The 16477-nt window shown below is 39.0% G+C and overlaps 1 long non-coding RNA gene and 1 gene segment (V, D, J or C); both read right to left on the bottom strand.

Annotated features, from left to right (window-relative positions):
- The window catches only part of LOC311611518 (T cell receptor delta constant-like), a 312126-nt gene that overhangs the window by 255199 nt on the left and 40450 nt on the right, over positions 1 to 16477 (bottom strand).
- Positions 15335 to 16216, bottom strand: LOC311610124. The gene is made up of 3 exons (XR_014792902.1): positions 16043 to 16216; positions 15774 to 15933; positions 15335 to 15546 (listed from the first exon to the last, which is right to left on the bottom strand). It is a non-coding gene; the product is annotated as an uncharacterized lncRNA (long non-coding RNA).

The raw sequence follows: 16477 nt of genomic DNA, 5'->3' as shown, positions 1-16477 counted from the left end.
GATAGCTTTGATCATAATATTTTGTTATATATCCACAGTATTGCATGTTTCCTGAGTACAAGCACAGTATCTGTTTGCTTATAGTTGCATTTAATGTATTTGAGCCCAAGTCACATATTAGGTGTCAAATTAAAAAATTATTAGAAGAATACTTTGTCTTTCAGTCCTTAAATTCACTATGGTCTCTATTGCCTTGTATGTGTTTATACTCCTAACATCCCTTCCCCTATTGCTTCTATCCTTCAACCCAATTAATTCCTACCAAACTTTCAGGTCTCAGTTTAGGAATCACAGACTCCAGCTGTCTCTTACTCAGTACTAAGGCTGGGACTGGAGTGGGACTTCATATGCCTTCATATCAACCTTTGCTTTCCTAAATTTTGTCCTTGTCTCACTTTACTTTTTCTAATCATCTACCTATATAACTTACTAGACTATAAATACAATGAGAGTATATACTATGCATTTTCTCATAGCTCTTTTTCCTCTGTCATGTAACATTTATATAGAATTTAGAAGTTACTCCATAAATAATTGTTGATTGATTGAATGAATAAAACATGAGAAAATGTTGGCTGGAAATTATTTTCCTTGCCTTACACCTGAAGTCTTGATATAAGATGGTAGGTCAGTTGTAGAAAGTAGATGCTTTTCAAGGCTGTCTTCCAAATATATCAAATGTGAGTATTGCAGTATGAAGAGCTTGATCAAAAACAATAAGAATGAGGAGGTATGTAGCAGTCCCTTTTCTGCTATGACTTTTTGTGTAGCTCCCAGACTGTGAGAGGGAGAAGGTTTGGCTGAGGGACCCCCTCCCCAGTTCATGAATTTCATGCACCAGGCCTCTATTGTGATATAAAATATATAATATGTATATACATGTAATTTATATATACACTCAATATATGTATATCCTACAATAACAGGAGCTGACTAAGAAAAATAATATAACAGTCATTTATACACACACACACACACACACACACACACACACATAACATGTGTAATATATTGTGATATAATATGGTAGGAAACTAACACTTACTTTGGCCAATTTGCTATTGCAAGGTATGATGGAAGCAGAGGTTGATAAGATGCTTTCTTGTTTCAACTCTTATTCTTGCCTCTCCTTGATTGCCACAAGAGTATGCCTGACATCGGCTGCTGGAGGAGTTTTAGCTATCCAAAATAAAGGATAGCCAGCCAACAGCCAGTTGCTCTTCAGACATGACAGTGAGCTCAGCCAAACCCAGAAATATTGTTTAGCTGAGCTCTGTCTAAATAGTCAATTCACACAATTGTAAGTTAAATTATTCATTGTTCTAAGCCTCTGAGTTTTGAAGTAATTGCAACAATGGCTAACACATACAACAGGGGATATGGGTGTTTAAGCAGCCCATGGTGTGTTTTCAAGAAGATAAGAACACATTGCATTATGGTAGCACATGTAGGCAATGAGCTCTGTGTTGACTTCATGATTGGATGTCTCAGAGTTCCAGAGATTTGGGATTTCTAAGCCCAACCAAAATGAAATGATTACTATAACAGTCTTCTGTGAAATATATGTAGTTTCCGTACTCAGGGACCACTTTGGAGAGCTACATGATCTATTTTTTGTAAGAAGATGTTTCAGGAATATCATTAACTTTTAGGTGAAAAATAATTTTAGAAATAATTTTAAGTTTCTTCATATATATTACACAATTCATACACACAGAGAGACACTAAACTATGCAAACATTATGTACACAAGCTATCTCATCCTATTTATCTTTTTCCCCATGGTAATTGAGAATCTTTTCTTTTTAGCTTGAAATTCTATAAGATACTAAGAACAATTCTGGCATGAAGAAAAAAATGTTTCCATAGAAATTCAGGTTGACTAATTTCCTTCATTCACCACATAATTGAAAAGCCCAGCTAGTGTGGCCTGGTAGTTGAGCATCAAGTTATGAACCAGGAGGTCATGGTTTGATTCCCAGTTAGGACACATGCCTGGGTTATGGGCTCAATTCCCAGTAGGGGGCATGCAGAGGCAGTTGATGGATGTTCCTCTCCCATCAATATTTCTACCTTCTTCTTTTCTCTCTCTGTAAAAAGAATTCATAAAAAAATAAAACAAAAAGCATAAAACCAGTGGTCAGTATATTGAAATCATATAGCCAATGGACTAAAAGGAAATAGATTTCACCTGGTTCTAACCTGTATTTTATGAATGAAGAAATCTGATGGATTAATAAAATTTCCATAGGGAATACAAATTGATATTGGGAATTATAATATAAAATATCGAGACATTTTTATTAGTTAACAAGCTCATTGCATTACCACTCATTTGTATAAAATGGGAATCTCAAGAAGGTAACATAGCTCACTTATATTTGAAGCTAGAAACGGCCAACTTACCGGACATTCCTGAATTAATCAATATTTGGGCTATTTCCCAGATCATTCAAAGTTCTTGTGGTCCTACAATGACGTTGGTCTATTTTTTCACCCTCAACTTTGAGTTGCATTCTAAATGCTTAGTGCCACATACCCATGTCAGCTGAGAATCAGGATGTTTACCAAGGACAAGATCTTTGCAGCTGACAAACTCCATGACATGCCCGTGTTTATTATTATGATCCACGGGGAAACATCCCTTACTGATGGACAGTGTGTCAAAGAGTTCAGTGTCTTCCTGGGAAGAGAGTATACAGTAAGTGACTTACTGAAGCAATAACTAGAAGTAATTTACAAGTGAAAACACACACACAAATAAACACATGTAGGTGCAGTTATCCAGAAATAATAACCAGTGATTATTTTGTTCAATTTATGAAAAATGAAGTCCATGATTGCTGGTACTCAAAGGCACACAAACATTCACTGAGAGAACTTGGATTAGGACCCTGGTATCCCTGTCCTAAATATGTATTTTCCTCTGAGATAGAGGGGAAACAGGCTATCCTCACTCCAGGGCCTAGTAGGGGTGTCGAACTCAATCAGAGAAGGGGCCAAAATCTAAAATCCAGCCTAAATCGCGGGCCGAATGGTTTACTGAACAGTCATAAACTGACAATGTCATAAACTGACAGCGGAGTGCAGTGATGACAGTGCGGTGCGGGCCACATTGCAAGGCCTGGCGGGCTGGATTTGGCCCGCGGGCCTTGTGTTTGACACATGTGGGGGGAACAAGGCATCGCCAGCTATTGGTAACTTGGCTCCACCAGGAACCTCTCTCTGAAAAGGAACAATGAGAATGGTTAGACTCTTGGACAATCTGAGGCACAGAGAACATTCTTAACTCGTTTGTAGGACTTGCCATGTATCATTTTTCCTTACAGCTCAGCTTGCTCACTAATCGAAAGCACACCCTCTCTTATTGATATGTATAAATAGACCAATTCTGTGTACTTCCCAGTCAGAGACTCCAAAGTGGGGGTTAGCTTGGTCACAGCTGCAGGTTTGAGAACAGGCTGCAGGTGTCTGGAGAGCACCGTGTACTTGCTGCGCATAGGTACAAGGCTGAGTCTTCAGGCTGCAAGGCCGCAATGTGCAGAGAGAGGTGTTTGGCACTTACATTGAGGAGGACTGTGAATCTTCCATCTTCTTTTTTACCCACACCTGAAGGTATTGATATTAGGAATGCAGGACCTTTAGTGGGGTTTTTTTTGTACCATGCAAAATATTTAAACATATTATTATTGTAGTCACAGTTCAGAATAGAGATTCCTCCTTCTTGCACACTTAGGGATGGAGAATTTTGCTTAACCTGTTGCTGGTCACCATTCTCCTGTTGACTCTTCACCCCTGTTTGGAAAGAGTAATAGATATTTCATTTTATTCTTAAAGTTCCCACAGAAAAGCAATATAGGCCAGAAAGCAAAACAAAACAAAACTCTTCAACTATCTCATCTCTCAGCCTTGCGGTATTCCCTTGAGTTTCTTTACTATATTCAAACCTCCCACCCCAAACTCACAGTCTGACTGAAGACACAAAATCAATAACAACGCTGCTAGAAGTTTGTCCATTTCTCCTAGGTAGACTGGCTGTCTTCTCTCCTGCCCAGCCAACTATCAGTCTGACTTCAACTTCCTACACTCTATTCAGATCCTTGCAGAGAGCCTTCTATTTCACATATGAACAGCCCTGTTTTAAGTGAAAGTTATTTTTCTTTATGAAAGGAAGCACTGCCCCCTTTAGTCCACATGTAGCAATTTTCTGAAAATGTATTTCTGAATTTCCTAAAGATCAGTTTGTAATTCCTTCCCCAAGTTAAATTGAAATAAGAAACTAATAAAATGGTTTTCAGAGATCACATAATTCAAATATATGTATTTATTGCAAGCAGAAAATGATAACTGATAATATAGAGAATCATGCAAAGGCAAATGATTGACACTTTCTCAGATGGCTTACTTAAGCAGACTCTTTATTTTAAAATATTAATAAGAATTGGTGTTGGTGGGGTACACATAGGATTTGATGTTATATTGTATGCCGTGGTTACAAATACAGAATACAGGGAGCTTACCTTGAATGTAATTGCATTCTGATGTGGTCTTCAGTGGTGTCCATATTTCCTTTTGTTAGATAAATGCCACAAGGTAATTAAATAAGTTATATAAATCTGGATACCTCTCTTAAAAACATGGAGTCACTACAGAGCTCATGGAGGGCCTACCTACATTACTGTAATGCAGTGTATTCTATCTTCAGCATGACAAAATGTCTCCTCTGTAATAGTGTCCTCTGAAATAGATCACTTTCTGAACTAGATGATCTCCCCCAGGACCTGAATGAATAATTTAGTGTGTTTATATTCTCAAATGAGAAAAAAATTGCATAATCCTGTGAAGTCTATAGACATTATGAGACCATAATCTTTAAAGATAACAAAAAAATGCCCAAAAGGCCACTATTTTCTTGCTTTCATTCTTGTTTCTTATCTAGTATTTGTCTCCAGAGTTTAATCCAATGGAAGACACAAGGAGAATCTAATTTGCTTTCAATGCTAATTAATGATTGGGTAACTAATGGGTACAGTTAAGATTAAGCCCCAACTTAACTTTTTGGAATTTATTTGGGCAAAGATACAGAACACAGAATAAAATAATTGATTTCTCGTACATATTTTATATGGAAAGAAATAGTTATTCTCTTACTTTACAAAAACTGTATGACTTAAAAGAAAGTGTTCCATACTAGACTATATATTTAACAAGTGAAGGAACTCTTTATTTATTATTCAAAGCTCCCTATCCAGTATCCAATAGGCTAAACATTTGTTGCATTGATTGAATGTATGAAACTTGTGAGTAAAGGTGGATGGAAAATATTGTCCTCACATAGATGAGGATTCTGATATGAGAAGCAAAGAGTATGGTTTGCTCATGATGGTATAGCATACCCATGACTGGAGATTAGCTTTTCTCCAATGGTCTTTCTAAACATAACAAAGAGGGGAGTAATATAAATGCATACATTTGAGTGTAAACAAAATGAACAATCAAGTGCACTGTAAGAAGTTGGAATAAAATAGTAAGTGGAGGATTGTTCTTTGTTTCTTTGACACTTTTAAGGTTTGATTTCCCTCCATACATGAGCATAATATAGGGTTAGAAGAAAATAACATTTAAGGTGAAAATACCCACTTTAACATGGAGCCTTATGATGACTTTAAGGGATCCTCTAGGTGGAATTGCTGACTCATTGACTACTGTCTGGGGATTAAGGTGTTAAGAATGGTTTTGTTTGGGACAGGAATAGTTAGTATATTAATTATCCATCAGCATTTCTGGTTGTTGGTGTTGTTTTTTTTAGACATCTTTTTGATTTATCAAGTGCACATGTCTCACCACGACATTATAAGTGAGTAAAACATGCAGACATCTCTACCTGTTTGTTAGGTTTGGGGACTGCAGCCACATGTCTGGGTTCAGGCTTCAGGTGCAGGGGAAGCACCCTGCCTCCATAATACAGAGGTCGGTGGCTGAGTCTCTGGTCTGGTATAAAGAAAGTTCTTTCCATCATTCATACTGATGGTGGCCTTTTTCCCCTCCTTTTCTTCCACATTTACCTATACTAGAAAAAGAATGGAGCTTTTCCCAGGTTTCTGTCTGTACTGATATAAGCTATCAATATAAAGATGCAGAGAAGAAAGTTTAGGTAAGATTGGTAGTTTCTTGCTCTCAGAGATGAAGGGATTGAGGACTCTGCTTTACATTGAGTTGGCTGTTCACTCCTTTCCAGAAAGATACAACCAGATGTGGAAAAGTTGATCAATCTTTAGATTTTATCCAGTAACACTATCCCCATAGAGATTCCCCAGATGAGCCACAATGTGCTTACACTGTAGTGTCAAGTTGTAGCTCATTTAGAAATGCTTTCTGCATGAATCAGGAGATGCAAGGCAATTGGAATGTAATTCTAATCACATTGGGCCCCTGTTCCCACTCTGGGGGTTGGGTTTGTCCTCAGCTATAGTTTTGGGTACAGGCTGCAGGTGTCTGCAGTGGGCTGTGCTTGCATAGCACAGAAGTAAGTGACTGAGTCCCCAGGCTGAGAGTCCCTGAGAGAGAGGTGGCTATATGTTCCTTGATATTGACTGTGGGTTTTAGTCTTCTTTTTGCTGTATTTCAAAAGCTATGATATGAGGAGTCCTCCCGGATTTTGTTGGGACCACTGCACATTGGTTTGGGGATAGAAAAAAGGGCATGTCAGAAAGAAATTTCTCCTTTGTTAGAGGATCAGGATCCCAGAACTCTGCTTTACCTTCATTTGAGATCTTACCCTGATAGAAAGAAAAATATTGTAGCACAGGTGAGGGTCACTGCAAAATGACTATCTGTTTCCAAGTGTAAGAAAATTTTCTCTAATTTCCATCCTCATGGAAAGGACACAGTCCAGGAGACTTGTGTTCTCTCTCTTTCTCCACCTTCCTCTCCTTCCTTGCTTCTTTCCAAATTCACTTGTGATATTCTTGCAAGATCTCTCTGGGATGTTCTTAACTCACAGCAGATCTGTATCCACAAGAAGCTCAGCAAGATTCCCATTTGTACCTTCCTGATTCATTACTCTTTTGCTATAGGGATACTCCTTGCTGTTAAGTCCCTTTAAATATTAGTGTGGATGATATCTTGAATTTTGGAGCCAATTTTGTTCCTTAGGCCCATCAATTTCATGAAGTAGATTCAGCAGAAGCCATTCCTAAGCTTTGTTGCTCAGCTTTATAGTGGGCAGCTCCATCTCCCTGTGACTTAGTTCACTTTCTACACACGATGTGTGTGAGTATTGTGTTGGGGGTAATGGAGGATTATTATTTTTAGGGTTTAAGAAACTCTTTGTATATGTAGAATAATTTGGGTGAAAAATGAGGAGATAGTAGCTTAGAGAGGGAATGAAGAATATATATCTATGAAGAACCATAGGTGAGATATATTGACCAAGCTAAAACCTGGGACAATAATATGCAATAAATATATTTATACATACTTATGTAATACAAGTATATATTATACATGCATTATATATAATGCATATATAAATAAGACATATATAAGCAATTTCTATTTTTACATTCCATTTATCATTTTTGTTGAATTTATTAAAGTCAAATGAAATAATAATAGTTCAGGAAATATAAACACTATAGAAATAAGAACTATGTCATAATAGTACACAATAGTAGAAAAAGTATTTCTTTCCTCAGTCCTTTTCATATATGTAAATATGAAAGATATATATGAAAATGACCAAGAAAATTAATCTTAAGTGGTCTATAGGTTAAATCAATAGATTTAGAAACTTTTAGAATATATATATATATTTACACACACACATATCTACATCTATCTATCTATCTATCTATCTATCTATCTATCTATCTATCTATCCATCTATCTATCATCTATCTATCTATCCACACTAGTGGCCCAGTGCAGGAAATTCATGCATTGGGGGGGAGGTGTCCCTCAGCCTGGCCTGCACCCTCTCCAATCTGGGGACCTCTGGCTTCTAACCGCTCACCTGCCTGCCTACCTGATCACCCCTAACCATTCTGCCTGCTAGCCTGCTAGCCCCCAACTGTCCCCCCACTGCCAGCCTGCTCCCCGCCCCCCCCCAATTGCTCCCTACTGCAAGCCTGCTCACCCCCAACTGCCCTCCCCTCCTGGCCTGATTGCCCCTAAGCACCTCTGCCTCGGCCCTGCCACCATGGCTTTGTCTAGAAGGATGTCCAGAAAGTCTCCCAAAAGGTCTCCTGGTCTAATTGGCACATTACCCTTTTATTAGTATATATATCCTAATATCTAACCTTAAGCGTTTCTACTCTATCAACTTAACATATAGACAAATCAGTTTTCAAATGGAAGAATAGAAGGTTTTGTATTCTAATAGGGGACATTTGGCAAAGTCTGGAGACATTTTTGGTTGTAACACTGGGAAAAATAGAGGATCTACTGGCATCCAGTGAGTAGAAGCCGGGGATGTTGTTAAACATCTTATGATACACAGGAAAGCTCTTCTCCCTCCCCTCCCAGAGGAATTACCTTGCCACAGTTTTTAATGCTGCAGTTGAGAAACTCATATAGACAATGATTTTCAGTTCAAACAACCATTTTCTTTTAACCATTATTTATCCACCCTCTTCTTCTCATATGTAGTTTACTTTTTCTTTATTTGCCTTTTTCTTTGCTTTCAGTTTTCTTATCCTTGAGTTTCTGATATTATATGAGGTACTAGAGGCCTGGTGCACGAAATTCATGCATGGGGGTGGGGGTGGGGTGTCCCTCAATCCCTCAGCCCGGCCTACACCCTCTCCAATCTGGGACCCCTCTGGGGATGTTCAACTGCCTGTCCCACAGGGATTGGGCCTAAACTGGCAGTCAGACATGCCTCTAGCAATCCAGGACAGCTGGCTCCCAACTGCTTGCCTGGCTGCCTGATTGCTCCTAACCACCTCTGCCTGCCTGACCACCCTAACTACCTCTACCTGCCTGCCTGATTGCCCCTAACTGCTACCCTACTGGCCTGATCACCCCTAACCACCTCTGCCTTGGCCCCACATCCAGGACCCAAGATTCCCTCCTCTGGCTGGCCACAGGCACCTGGGACCCAGGCTTCCCTCCCTCTGGCCGGCCACAGGTACCTGAAACTGTGGGGAAGGTGGCTTCTCCCTCTCCCTGGCTGCAGCCGCTAGTGCCTGGGGCCTTGGAGTGGGAGGCTTCATCTGGGCTCAGTTTATCAGGAAGATGTCCAGTCTAATTAGCATATTACCCTCTTATTAGTATAGATTACCATGATTTAAAGAAGAACAACAAACAGAGATTGGAAAGAATTTCTGGATGGATAAATAAAAGCTCCTATTAGTTCCTAATACTAAGAAATATGAATTCATAAAACTGTAAAATTATAGAAATATAAAACAAACTTTTGTTTTAATCTCAGGTTTCAATTTGACTCTTGGAGATAAGGAAAGAGAATTGGTTATTAGATATCAGGATCATGTGTTTATTAACAATGTTCTGGCTCACATATTCTCTTGCTCCCCCTTCTCTGTCCTGGCCTAAATTATTAGCCTTCTTCCTGTTTCAGAGATGTTTGTTCTTTATCCAGCAATTAATCCTGAAAGTCTAAAGAATTTTTTCTCAGGTTAGAGTGATGTCCGGTGAACTAACACTAGTGCTGGCAACTCTTGATATACAGCAATGCAACTACCCAGGGTTTCAAAGTGTGTTCCTTGGGCTCATCAATTTCATGAGGTAGATTCAGCAGCAGCCATTCCTGGCACCAACCGTGTGTTTTCATTCATTTTAGAATGCTTCAGGAGCATGGATGCTCCAAGTAGCTCTGAGATATTATTACTCTGAAAGGAGATTATAGGTCAGAGGACTCTTCAAACTATAGGTCCTGGAGAATGACAGCCGTGGGAACGAGTAGACAGCCCTCCATCACAAGGAGAATGAGTTCCTCCAAAGCAGAAAACACGTTATTTCCATATTCCCTGTACAGAAAACACATCAGGATACAAATGAAGGTTTACGTATACCTTATCAAAGCTGTGTTTTCTATTTTCAAGCTTTTTATTTTTCAACCCATTGACCTAGACAATTCACAAAACATTGCTATTTTTGTGATACTGTGAAGTAGGTACTTGACTTATTTCCAAAGTACTTATAAGAAAAACGATACTCACAGAGTTAATACAAAATGTCCAAAGTTAGACACCCAATAAGTGGCAGAGTCATAAGAAACTCTCGCTCTTTTCACAGTGTCATCCCACTTTCAGTGACGGAGATGAGTAAGAACAGTGATTATGGAAAGACACTGGGTGATCTCCTGGGGAAGTAAAAACAAAATCTCCTGCAATCAGAACACCTCTCCACAAAGAAAGAGAAGGAAAAAAGAAAAACAGAATTATTCTTAAATAAGCATTAAACTAGAATGTAATGTGCCTCACAGATAAACTGTTAAAAAGATTGCCAAGAGAGATAGAAATTTTGCTCATTTACATAGCCAAAAAGCTGTGACCAGTATATCATTACATCAAGATAAACTTACAATCAGTCCTCAAATAAGAGGCCTGGACAGCACCATTTGCTATAGTTCTTCTCAACATACCTGGTAAATGGGGTCATTACCTTTGTCCAATGGCAACATTCTTCATATCTTTATGACAGGAGGCAAGTTTGCAAGGTGCCAGGAGAATTTAGATTCCTACAACCCACAGAAACTTGGATATAACCTTGATTACATTTCAGAAATGGCTTCTAGGTGCTTGAGAAAAATCTTCTGGATTGTAAAACTGGAAAGAAGCTTCTTTACCTTTTAAAAAGATTTACACACATCTCAAAGAAACAAAGAAAGAATTCACAACCACAAAGTTTTCCAACATAAATACTCTAAGAAAAGGGAGAGGAAAAGTGTCTTTTCCTTTTTATACTGGGAAGAATGAAAATTTATTTATTCTTATTTCTAATTTATACTTGCCCTTATAATCTTTAAAATGAAGATTTTATGTACTAAGATTTCCAGGGGCTTCTTTTGGAGTGGTTACTGGAGAAATATGAGGTTAAACTACAAGAAAAAAATAAATTCCTTTTGAAATCTAAAAATGAAAAAAAGTTAGATCACAGTTATTAATTATTTGCATGGAAATTGATATTGTCTATGGTTAAAAGACTTAGGATAAAAATCTTCATTCCACAGTCTCCCATGAGTGTAAGAAATTTTAAAGTTTAGAGATGAAGCCTCTCTAAATAGAAAATAAAAGTTTTTTTATTGATAAGTATTTACAGGAAAATTGATATTTCAAGATCAATGGGAATGCAGGTTCTTCTTTGCATAAAGACAGCACTTTGTTCATATCTTTTTTTCTGCAATTAGACATAGCACAGAAAAACGCAAAGCCATTTTATATTATTCCTACTGCAGTTATGATTGTAGATAGCTGCAAATAACAAAAACTCAACCAAATAATGATTTATTAATTCTTTTCATGCAAAAATAAATTGGGGGAGGGATTTGACTTGGCTTGTAATTGGAAAGGGCTTATGCTTGTGCTATCCTTTATGGTAAAGTTATCACTTTCATGTATTGGGAAGAAAAAAGTTGGAAATAGGGACAGGATAATGTCATGCCTGTGCCAAGAAAGCAAAAACTTTACAGGAAATTCCCAGCAGGTTTCTGATTATGTCTCATTGGTCAGCACTGTGCTATCTGCAACACCTAATTGTAAGAAAGGATGTAAATGTGTGGGCTTAAAAAAAAATCTGGGGATACTGTTGCCCAAATAAAAGTGGAGAGCTCTGTTGCTATGGAAGAAAAGGGGATGGTAACTACGTTGGCAACTCTCAGTCTACCTTCCTGACTACCAAGGTGGGGGTTCAGAATATTAGGTAGAGATTAACTCATTCCTCCTTGTGGAGTGAGTAAAAATTTCATCATAAGGGTCACATTTATTTAGAGGCATTATTAATATTATTATCAGAGGCATTTACTGAGTATGTATGCTATACCTGAGACTTCACATAATTTTGTATATTATATCTCATTTCATTGGTAGAAAGTTAACCAGATAGGTTTTATTATTGACATGTATTTAGGAATCTTAGATGAATATAACTAACCAGTGGGTTCATGCACATTGAAAGAAAATTAATTAGAAGAAATATTTTAATATCACTATTTGCCCTTTTTCTATAACAGAAGTGTCAACCAAATTCACGATTGACAATGACAGATTGAAACATACATGTGTGCAATTGGCACCAGTGAGAGCTTTTTATGTATCATGCATGTATGAGTCAACATAGCCTTTTATAGATATAGAATAAACTTGCTATATTAGATCTGCTTTTTAATTTAGCTAAACTTTTTTCAGCCCAACGAATCACCCCACCTTCTCTTTCAGGTAATTGTCAGCAACACAGCAGTAAATATCAATAAGAAGCAGATTATTATTATAGATCATGCAGGGAGAACAAAGGGTAAAGTATTTAACTATAGTAATGTTTGACGATATTCTATGCAGTGAGAAAACCAAAAGCCACTTTCAAGGTCCACCATTTCTTTTTTCTATTCAGTTGGGGCAAGTTTCTAAGCTTTCTAAAACTCTGTTTTCCAGCAAAGGAAAAGAAAATGGGATTCCACCGAGTCTCCTATCTACCTACTCCAGGACTTCTGTGAGGATCAAATGAAATGAGGCATGGGAAAATGCTTCACAGACATTTGGTTAAAGTGTAAAATGTTTTCACCTGGCTATAAAGCAAGTCGTGTTCCTGGGTTGAAGAAACTTCAAGGAGGCTAGTCATCACTAGGGAGAAGAAGCCAGGCATGGCTACATAAAGTCATTACCCTGATGGACACTTAGCATCTCATCCTTATACTAAAGGGCTGATGCATGAAAATTTGTTCAAGAGTAGGCCTTCCCCAGTTTGGCTCAGTGGATAGAGTGTCAGCCTATGGGGTCCCAGGTTTGATTCTGGTCAAGGGCATATACCTTGGTTGCAGGCACATTCTCTATTGGGGGTATGCAGGAGGCAACTGATCAGTGTTTCTAAATCTCTGTCCTTCTCCCTTCCTCTCTGTAAAAAATCAATAAAATATATTTTAAAATATAAATATAAATAAAATAATAAAATAATAAAATAAAATAAAATAAAATAAAATAAAAGAGTAGGCCTTCCTTCCCCCAGCTGCTGGCACCGGCTTCCCTCCAGCACTCAGGTCCCAGGCTTCCCTCCTCCCACTGCTGGCAAGCACCCAGGACTCAGTCTGGCTCTTCCCGAGCTGCCTGTAGGCAAATGGGAATTGGGCTGGCTTCCCTCCGGCCTCAGCTTTGTCATGAAGGATGTCCAGAATGATGCCCGGAAGATGTCTGCTCTAATTAGTATATTATCCTTTTATTAGTATAGATATATACTAGAGGCCCAGTGCATGAATTCATGCACTGGTGGAGTCCCTTAGATGGCCTGCAGGGATTGGGCTGGAACCCACAGTCCAATGTCGCCTGTAGCTCCTACCTGCCTCTTCTACTCATCCTGGCTCCACTTTGCCTGTCGTGGGCTGAGAGGCTTGTGCTGCCTCAACAGTGCTCACCAACCATGAACCCTCCATCTGTACCCTCCCAAAGGGAGTGGTCTGCGGGATTGGGCTGAAACAAGCTCTCCAACATCGCCAGAGTGGTCCCAGATTGTGAGAGGGCACAGGTCAGGCTATGGGGACTCCCTGGTGGTTAGTGCCTGCCATAGCCAGTGGTTGAGCAGCCTTTGCATATAATTAGCCTATTACACTTTGATGGGTTGCTCGCTTGTTCTGCCGTTCAGTCTATTTGCATATTATTCTTTTATTACATAAGATTGCCAAAGGATACTGAGCTAGAAAATTGCAAAAACAGAATTTGAACCTGGGTTATTGTGACTCCAAATCCCATGTGTTTTGTATTATATCATCTTGCTTTAGAGAACAAATAAGAATTCAAGTATAAAAATGGGCCAGTGGAGGGCCTGCCAGGTGTAGGGAACTATCAACTTCTATCTTTTTCAGCCTTGAAAATGTGAAGGTATTGCTACCTGCCATTCAAACTCTAATTTCTGAGCAAATCCTATCCAAATACAAGCAGTTTCAGAACAATCAACCTGGGCTATTGCTTTGGAATCACAGTGGATTGTTATTGGAGTATACTTTGGGCATTTTTTGTTTAAAAATGGCAACTTTATTCTAATTATTTTTAAAATTTTTATTAAAATATAGTTGACATATAATATTACATTCAGGTATACAAGATAGTACTTTTATATTTATATACCTTATGATATGATCGCCATGATATGTCTAGTAACCACATGTCTGTCACCATACAAAATTATAATAGCCCTGGCTGGTGTCATTAAGTGGTAGAACATCACCCTGCATGCTGCAGGGTCAAGGGTTTGACTCTGGTTAAGAGCATATGCCTGCATCATGGGTTTGCTCCCTGTCCCAGTTGGGGCACCTTGGGAGGCAGCTAGTGTATGTGCCTCGCTCACATTGCGGTTTTTCTCCCTCTTCCCTTTGACTCTCTCTGAAAAACACTGGAAAAAATATCCTCAGGTATTGTTGAGGGTTACAACAACAGAAAGTTATCATGATATTATTGACTATATTCCCCATGCTGTGCATTAATTATATCCACATGACTTATTTATTCTGTAACTGGACATCTGTACCTTTTATTCCCCTTTTATTTTTTTATCCCAAATCCCATTCCTCCTCCCCCCCTGAAAACAATCAGTCTGTTCTCTGTATCTCTAATTATTGTTTACTATACTTCTACCTTTTACTCCAGTTTAATAGACTAGGGATGTACCAATTTTAATCAACTCCAGGATGCTAGGATAAAAAGCTGCAAAATGACTAATTTCTGTGACCTTGTACTAACCATTCCTGGTTGTGATCTTTTGGAAAACAGAATGACCAATCAGATCTATGATGAAATCTGTCTGATATCTTCCATTTGTCCCTCCACTGCCTACATTGGGAGCTGTAGATCCACGTTTTTACTGGTTCAAACAGTGAGGTGCATTCCAGGAAGTTTGTCGTACAATAGAGGACTCATTCTCCAGTCCATGTTGGAATGTTCTGAAAAGGTAGCGGAAGTGGTTCCATGAAGGGCTGAAGTCTTTATCATTGTTCATGCCAAGAGGTATATGAGGAAGAGCCGGAGGAATGTGACAGCAGTGTGACTGAGCCAGCTGCAGGGTTTGGGTGCAGGCAGCAGGTGCCCCGCCAGCACTGTGCGCCTGCGCAGATGTAGATGCCTGAATCCCCAGCTTGGGCTGCAGTGATGAGCAGGGAGCTGTCCTTTTTTTCCTCACCAAACTGAAATGTTAGTCTTTTCTGCTCCTTCTTTTCTCCGCCCTTAGTTAATGTCATCAAGAGGACAGGCCCTTCCCCAGGCTCCTGTCTGTACCATTGCAAGCTGGGGAAAACGCTTGAGGAAATGCAGGACACAGTGCAATTCTCTCCCTCCTGGATGCTTAGAAACCGAGGAGACTGCTCCAGCTGCTGGGTGCTCTCCCCTGTTCAGAAACAAAGCAGAAGGCACTGGGTAAGGGAGTTAGGGACTATTCCCAACCTGTAATGATCCTTCTTCCTTCCTCCCATTTCCTTCTCTCCCTCTCTTCCTTTCTTCCTTCCTTCTTTAGTTCTTTCTTTCACTCTTTACCATTAAAATAAGCTGCCCTCAAGGATTTCCCATCTCTTTAGATTTTCCCATTAATTTAAATCGAGAATTTCTCATACTCACATGCAAGTTGAATCCAAAGGATCAACACTGAGAATTTCAGGAACATCTTTTCTTCCTGTCACCTGGAGGCCTCTTCACTGACTTTAGCCGGTCTTGAAAGATCCCTCCCCCTGGAAAGTGGCTCCCCTGGGCTAGAGCAACACTTGCCACCCACTTTGATCTGAGTAAAAAGGCAGAAGCATCTGTGTGGCAGTCAATCAAATCATCTCCCCTTCATCCTCCCCTTCCTCCACCCCAAAACTTCCCTTTGACTTGAGGAAGAATTTTACCTTTTGAAATACTACCCCCCTGTGGAGAGATGAAAAAATGAGCTCTTTTCAATAATGCTCCTTTCTGAGTCCTTCTCCAGTAGCCATCCATTGATGGATTCCAGTTCTGTGTGAGCCTCTTCTCAGAGCCACAAAGCTCTTCAAGGGAGCTCAGGACTCATGAAAACAGATATAATATTGGATATAAAAACAATTTAATACAAAATAATTTGGTGGAGAACTACTAAATTCTGACTAAATGACTTGATGTTTGAGTTAGATATACTTAGATTAAAGCTGCATCATTTCCATTCACCAGCTAGGTCTCACAATTTATTTAATCCACTCATGTAGTTTCCTATTCAGTACAATAAAATTTATGTTACTTATTCCATGAGATTGCATACATAAAACTGGGTTGTGTCTCGATCAACCTATTTAGATGATTCTCTAAAG

The sequence above is a fragment of the Pipistrellus hanaki genome (assembly GCF_964339955.1).
Source record: "Pipistrellus hanaki genome assembly, chromosome: 1".
NCBI classification, from domain to species: domain Eukaryota; kingdom Metazoa; phylum Chordata; class Mammalia; order Chiroptera; family Vespertilionidae; genus Pipistrellus; species Pipistrellus hanaki.
This window is presented reverse-complemented; position numbering and strand designations above follow the sequence as displayed.